Source organism: Primulina huaijiensis, chromosome 9 (assembly GCF_012295235.1).
Source record: "Primulina huaijiensis isolate GDHJ02 chromosome 9, ASM1229523v2, whole genome shotgun sequence".
Lineage (NCBI taxonomy): Eukaryota > Viridiplantae > Streptophyta > Magnoliopsida > Lamiales > Gesneriaceae > Primulina > Primulina huaijiensis.
Genome location: NC_133314.1, coordinates 16,268,801 through 16,277,501, shown reverse-complemented (window position 1 = coordinate 16,277,501; position 8,701 = coordinate 16,268,801).

Genomic DNA, 8,701 nt, shown 5'->3' with positions numbered 1-8,701 from the left:
ATATATAGTTTCGGCCGAGGTTTGAAAGGGAAAAAAATTTCTAGTATATTTTAAAGAAAAACAAGTAGTGGACGTTTCACATGTTTCGCTAGTGCTCTTCCTGTCAATCTTGCAACCTGCATAATATGCATAAGAATATCTAATAAAGTTTAAAATTGAGTATTTGGGATACCAAAGACCCACATTGATAGTTCCTTTAAGATATATAAGGATATGATTAGCTGCAATGTAATGTGATCTTTGGAGCAACTTGGAATCTAGCACAAAGATATACTGCAAACATAATATATGGTCGATTAGCGGTTACATATAATAGTGATCCTATGAGACCGCGATGCATTATTGCCTCGATCATAATTCCCCCTTATCTTTATCTAACTTGATTGATGCGCTCATGGGAGTGGATGCAACTGAGCATTTGTCCATTTCAAAATTCTTGATGAGCTCTTTGATATACTTGGATTGATGGATGAAAATACCTTTGTGAAGTTGTTTGACTTGCAAACTAACGAAAAATGTTAGATCGTCCATCATGCTCATCTCAAACTTTTCTTGCATAAGCTTGGATAATTTCTCACAAAGTTTAGGGTTATTAGAACCAAATATTATATCATTAACATACATTTGTTCAATCAGTTTCATTAAGTCTATTTCTGTATAGTTCACAACGATTGGCTTACTGAGAACCCAAATGACTAAAAAAAAAATTTAGTATTGCTAACCCAACCGAAATATTTTTGAACTAAATGTATTCATCCCCTTCTAAATTTTAGTTTCGATCATAACAATTGGTATCAGAGCAGTTTATTCTTGTCTCTGAACATAATATTCTAAATAAAATCATTCAGCAAGATCCCAATGTTCTCTAAAGAAGATTTTTTGACTGGAAGATCAGGATGCGAACTCATCTAGGTGCTCAAGACGATGATCTGTGGTCCGTCTGCAATTAGGATCATGAAAAAAATATTGTTATTGCCATTTCTGACGGTGCTCTTCGGATGATTAAAAAACCAAGGATGAAATAAACTAGTGAGGACAAAAACGAGGCAGATTTGGACAACGTGGCAAAAAAAATATTTTACAAAACTTTGGACAAGAATACCTTCAGAAAGATCAAAATGTCTCCCACTGTCAAAGATATCTGAGATAAACTGATACAATTATGCGAATGCAATAATCAAACAAATGAGAATAAACTATCTGAGGCAATCAAAAAATTTGATAGTATCAAGATGAAGGATGGAGAATCCATGTCAGACTTCGAGGAAAGAGCAAGCAATGTTATTATTGAAACGACTGCTCTTTGGAAGAAATATGGAAATAGAGAAATAACCTTGAAAATTATGAGGGCACTCCCAAGAAAATAGGATGTTAAAACAATGCTTATACAAGAATCAAATGACCTTTACAGGCTTGAACTCCACGATCTGTTTGCATATTTCAAATCATATGAATTCGAATTGGAAACAAGAACTGATGGTGAATCTTCAATTAAACTGACAAAGCCATTGGTTGTTGCAACTACTAAACAAGGTGCCTTAAAAGAGAAGTCAGCTGAGCAATTGAGCAGTGATACAATGTCAATGTTTGTAAATAAATTTGGGAAGTTCTTAAGAAAGAATCAGGGTAACTTTAAAAGCCCAAGCAGATGCGATCATCAAAAGAAAGAGTTCATTAGTTAGGACAACACATGTTTTAACTATGGGAAAGTCGGTATTCATAGTCAACTATCCTAAACCAAAGAAGGATGAGAGGAGTCCAACTGACAAAGAAGACCGACTTCATGACAAGAAGAAAAAGTCCAAGGATGAAATGAGGTCATTCAAAAAGAAAAGAAATCAGAAGGTGTTTGTTGTTGAAGATAGCAAAGCCAAGTGGGCAGACTCTTAGACTAACTCACAAGAGTCAGGCTGCTCCACCAATGAAAGCGATGAAGATGTAGTACAGTGTCTCATGGATGATGCTGAGCTGAAATCTACCTATGATGAGTTATTTGACTTTAGTTCAAATGATTTTACACGAAATGATTTCGTAAGTGCACTCAATGACATGGTAATAGAGTAAAAGAGACTTTATCAATTATTCGAGGACATGAAAGCAAAGCAAGCAAGCAAGCCAAACTAAAAATGATGCTGAGCCTAACTGGGAACAGTCAGGTAAAGCATTAGGTCATAAGGAAAAAATTGCAAAGATGAAAACTGATGAAAAAGTATTGAATGAGCATCAGCATTTTATTTATGAGAATAAGAAATTATGTCAACCGATTATTTTTTATGCCAAAAATATTACTTATTATTGCAAATATGGGCAAAGTTGACTCGTTTCACGGATCTTGTTGTCGTCTCACGAATAAAGATCCATGAGATCGTCTCACAAGAGACCTACCACTAAATAATATACACTTTAAAAAGAGTTATTTCCATTGAAATTCAAATGGAGTATAGTTTTTAAATTTAAAAAATAACGTATAATCGTGTGTATTAGGTTAAGCGTGCATGAATGAGAGTAGTTTAAGATGAATGATCTTCTGAGAAGTTCTCGTGTATCAAGCTGCTGACATTGTGCCACTTGATCTGGTTGGCTAGGTAGGTCGTAAAAGAGTGACGTCAGATCTTAACGAGTAATATTGTCTCTGTTGGAGATTGAGCCGATGATAGGGAAATGATAAGACTGATATCTAAGAGATATGATACATCACCAGCAGATAGACACACACTTCATCAGACTCATGGGCCTAATAGTCAGACCCAGTAGCACTAAGTAGGTGCACTCTGCATTGTCATAAATATAAAGAAATAAAGTTACATTTTGACTAACAGCTATAACTTTTGGCTTAGTGGTAAACATTTGATAATATAACTTAACAACTATAATTTTTTGTTTAATATTAAACATTTGATAATATAACTCAAAATCTAATTCTTCATGTAGTTAGGACAACAAAATGTCTTCCCTGGTTGAGTCTTCTAAGTTACATCACTTACATATGGGATATCACGCAGTCTAATACTTAATTTTATTAAATTCAAATATCAACCCCTACGTATTTTCAACACCTACAACTAAAAATTATCTTGCATATTAACTGTTATAATTAACAATTAATTTAAAACTAACTATAAAACTAAATAAAATACAAAAAGAAGATAATATTAAAGGTGTTAGATTGTCCAACAGGAAGAATACAGAAACATTTAGAATATTCATATAAAACACAAATCAACTTCCACCTGTCAAAACATCATCCAGCATTCCCTCTATAAAAAGGGAACCACTCACCCAATAAATCCGCTCAAGAATCATCGACCATCTTACAAGACAACACGAAGACAATGAATACAGGAACTTCAAGCCCTGACCCGTCTCCACGCGCTGCCTCTGACAGTGGAAACACGCCGCCCAACGGCATCACGGCGCCCGAGTTTCAGATGCCACTTCACTACCCAAAGTACTCGAAATCCGACTACGAGACGATGCCGGAGTGGAAACTCGACCGCCTTCTCGATGTTATTTTATGCCATGGGCATTGATATACGACTCAATATCTCAAATTACATTAAATTGCAGAGTTGACACATTTTTATTAGATTGAGATATATATATATATATATAAAAGCTGCAGCCTCCCATCTTACATCAATTTATAGATTGAGAATGTTATTCATGATCATTTTTTTGTCAAAGACAAATTGAAATCAAAGATAATTAAAAACGTCGGAACCTGAGGGCAAAATATAAGCGTCGAGGTCGAATTTCAAGATTTCATCTATGGCTCCGTTTGATACGTGCGATGTGATAAATAAATGATTAATAATTAGATATATTATAAAATGAAATATATGGATAAATAATATGGTGGGATAAAATATATGATGTTTGGTGTAATTTTAACATTATAGATTAATTTTGTATATTAACATGAAATGACTAAAATATCCCTACTATATACATTATAATTACCTAACATAAATATAATAAATAAATAATAATAGTAATAGGAAATAAATAAGTAGGTAATTTTAAAAAAAAAAATTAAAAATTCATTTTTTATTAATTTGTAAACTTTATTTTTATTATATATTTATTATTCTCATTAATTATAATGATATTCTTAATTTAATCAATAATTTAATTCCTATAATTTCTTTCTATTTTATAATTAATATAATTGTATATATTATTATTAATTTAACTATTACTAACTGTTATTTTTATTAATCAATAATTTAATTCTTATAATTTCTTTCTATTTTATAATTAAGAAATAAGGAGAGAGAAATGTAATCTGTCGAGTTTTGATAGGATATCCCATTTGATTTATTAGATTAATAATCAAATAGTTATCCACAAAATTTGGTCTTAAACCTGGTCAAAATTATCATTAAAATATCTTAAAATTTTAACCAAACATTATATAAGTGTTTGACTATTCATCTATCCTTGTTTAATTCATTCAACCAAACACACCCTATGAGTTTAAGCATTTACCATCTTGTAAATGTGTAAAAAGGAGCGAGTTTTTGATTTTTAATCATCTCAAACTAATTACTACAGCAAGATAATAAATTTCAGACTGAATAATGAAGGACGATGATGTTCTTTCCTTTGAGTTGAAGGAGTTTTATCGGTGAACTAGGAAAGAAGAAGGATTTTTAATTGGATTTTTTATTTGGGGCTTTTTATTGGAAAATGAAAAATTTTATATTTGTTAAAATCCAAATTTAAAAACCTATTTTTTTTAATGCATCATGCACATTTAATGTAGTTAAATATAAACCGACAGTTTTCCTCCCATTTTTCACCACGAGATATTTTATCATCCACCAAGTATGTTATACCTACCCGGTGGATGCTATCACTCGGTGTAGCATAGAATGTCTCTCTCATCACATGGTAGTTTTTTTTTTTATCACACTTCGTGCTTAATTACATTTAATCTTATTTTTTTCCAAACACTTTATCATCTTAAACTTGTGAGACAGAATATTGGGGCTTTTTCACTGTTTAAGACATGTATAAATAATAGTTAATTAACTAAGGTAGCAGTGAGAAAATTCGTAATATATCGTATCACGTCCTTAGGGAAGGCGTGATATACAAAGTCATGCCATCCCACGACCTTACAAAGGACGTGACTATCTAAATTATTAAAAAATAATGATCATAATTTGAGTGGCAGAGTGATGAGATATATAATTGATGAACGTATCTTCATTTTTTGTTGGTCTGGAGTCATTCGTTTGTTTTTATCATTCTTTGAAAATTTGCTGCATGAATTTTAAGACTGATGTATGTTAGGTTAGGTGTGGGGTCCACACATAAAATAAAATAATATTAAATTACATATCCCACATTGAATGTTTTCAAAAGTTGCTGGAGTAAATTAGTTATAAATAGAGCTCAATTCCTTCGGTTATTGTATCCCAAAATCAAAAGCTTTTCAGCTTTGATAAAAAGAGAGTGCATAGAAAAAAGAGGGTATTTTTTTCTTGAGTGCGGGAATTCTCTTGTGTGAGTTAGAGAAAATTATTTTCTCGGTATACTCGGGTTGGGAGTGTGAGAAATATTGAGTGTATTGGTGTATACACTTGTTGTAATATTTCTTCCAGTTATAAAAGTTGCAGTGCTCCATGGCCGTAGTCTATATTGGGTGAATCACGTAAATCTTTGTGTTCTTGTTGGTTATTTTATTCCGCAATTATTGGGTACTATATTATCATCGTCGTCGGCATCGCTTCGGTGTAATACCCCAACAACTGATATCAGAGCCTCGTTGTGAAATTCTTAAGAATTCTGAATATGCTCTGTGGTTGTGGCTCTGTCTGATCTTCCACATTAGAAAAGATTTTTTAGATTTTTTGCTAAGGCTACAGAAGTGATGGCTGGAGATGATGGATCGGGACCGGGAATCAACAAGTTCGATGGAACAAATTTTTCGTTCTGGCGGTTACAGATAAGAGATTATCTGTACAGTAAGAAACTGCATCAACCTCTATCAGGAAATAAACCGGAAAATATGGAGGATGATGATTGGGAGCTTCTTGACCGACAAGTGTTAAATGTAATACGATTGACCCTAACGAAGAACGTGACACATAACGTGGCGGAGGCAAAAACAACGGAGGAGATGATGTCCATTTTGTCGGACATGTACGAAAAGCCATCGACAAATAATAAAGTATATCTCATGAAAAAGTTATTTAACTTGAATATGAGAGAAGATGTATCTATGGCTAAACACATCAATGAATTCAACACTATTGTTTCACAGCTGACATCGGTTGAAATTAAATTTGATTATGAGATTCGTGCACTTATTCTTTTGGCATCTTTACCAGACAATTGGGAACCGATGGGGGCAACGGTTAGCAACTCTGTTGGAAAAAGAAAGTTAAAATTCAATGATGTCAGATATCAAATTCTTGCTGAAGAAGTTCGCAGGATGGATTCAGGTGAAGGAACATCATTGAGATCTGCTCTAAATTTCGAGAATAGAGGAAAGGGCAAGAGTGGTGAAAAGAGTTTTAACCAATGGCATGGTAGATCCAAGTCAAGAAATGAAAAAGACAATAACCCATTTACAAAGAATGTGAAGTGCTGGAGCTACGGTGAGACTGGTCACTTGAAAAAGAATTGCAAATCAACAAAAAAACGACGCTAATGTTGTTACTGAGGAGGTACATGATGCTCTATTACTATCCATGGAAAGCCCGGTTGATTCTTGGGTTATGAGCTCGGGAGCTTCGTTTCATACCACTGATAATCGTGACGTATTCGATAATTACATTGCGGGAGATTACGGAAAAGTTTTCCTGGCTGATGGAAAACCTTTGGAAATAATTGGTATGGGTGATATTCGGATGAAGATGACAAATGAATCTGTATGAAAAATCAACAAAGTAAGGCATGTACCAAAGTTGACATACAATCTGATTTCAGTGGGACAGCTTGACGACGAAGGTCATAAAGTGACCTTTGGTGATGGTTCTTGGAAAGTGAAAAAAATAGCCATGATTGTTGCTCGAGGAAAGAAAACTGGAACACTTTATATGACTTCCTGTTTGAGAAATAAATTAGTAGATGAGGATGCTGGATCTAATTCAAGTCTATGGCATAGTAGGCTTGGGGATACGAGTGAAAAGAGAATGAAAATGCTTGTTTCAAATGGAAAGCTACCGAAATTAAAGATCGTTGAACACAAGCTGTGTGAAGCTGTATTTTTTGGAAAGCAAAAAAAGGTGAGCTTTTCAAAAGAGGTTAGAGAACCAAAATCAGCGGATTTGGATCAGCGGATTTGGAGTTGTACATACTGATATATGTGGACCATCTCCTGTGACATCCCTTGGGGATCACTCAAGATATTATGGCACTACTGTTGATGATTCGAGCAGGTAATTTTGGGTTTATTTTGTGAAAAATAAATTGGTTGTTTATGAGACCTTTAAACAGTGGGAGTTAGCCATGGAAGATGTGATGGATTCACTGTCATCCAATCACATGTGGGAGTTGTCAGAACTTTCTGAAGGTAAAAAAATTTTACATAGCAAGTGGGAGTACCGGTTAGAACATGACGGTAGCAAGCGATACAAAGAAATACTTGTTGTAAAAGGTGAAAAAGAAGTCATTGGTTACACTGATATTTTCTCTTTGGTGGTAAAGTTAACTACTATCAGGACTGTACTTGGATTGATAGTAAAGGAAGATTTACATCTGGAACAGTTAGATGTAAAGACGACGTTTCTTCATGGTAAGCTAGATGAATAAATGAATCAATCACAGAGATTTGAAGTACGAGGAAAAGAAAAAATGGTGTGCAAACTTCATAAAAGCTTGTATAGTCTCAAACAAGTTCCAAGACAGTGGTACAAGAAGTTAGATGGTGTAATGAAAAATGATGGTTTTCTGAGGTATCAGGCTGATCACTGTTGTTATGTGAAGCTTGCTGGTTATTATATCATACTACTGATATATGTAGATGATATGTTGATAGCAGGAGCTTGTCTGGAGGAGATTGATAAACTCGAGAAAGAGTTATCAAAGGAATTTGCTTTGAAGGATTTGGGTGCTACAAAACAAATCTTTGGAATGGAGATCCTTAGAGATCAGGTGAATGGAGTCTTGAAGCTTGATAAGATTCCTAGAAGCAAGAATCCAGTTGATATGCTCACGAAGGCTGTTATCATTGAAAAACTGAAGTTGTGTTTGACTTCAGTCGGTCTTCAGGAGTAACATTGGAGATATGAGCTGCTGCACTGATGATGTGAAGACATGATTGAAATCAAGTCTTCAAGTGGGAGAATTGGTAGGTGAGGTGTGGGGTCCACACATTAAATAAAATAATATTAAATCACATATCCCACATCGAATGTTTTCAAAAGTTGCTGGAGGGAATTAGTTATAAATAGAGCTCAATTCCTTCAGTTATTGTAGCTTTCCAGCTTTGATAAAAAGAGAGTGCATAGAAAAAAGAGTGTATTTTTTCTTGAGTACAAGAATTCTCTTGTGTGAGTTAGAGAAAATTATTTTCTCGGTATACTCGGGATGAGAGTGTGAGAAATTTTGAGTATATTGGTTTATACACTTGTTGTAATATTTCTTCCAGTTATAAAAGTTGCAGTGCTCCGTGGATGTAGCCTATATTGGGTGAACCACGTAAATCTTTGTGTTCTTGTTGGTTATTTTATTCCGCAATTATTGGGTA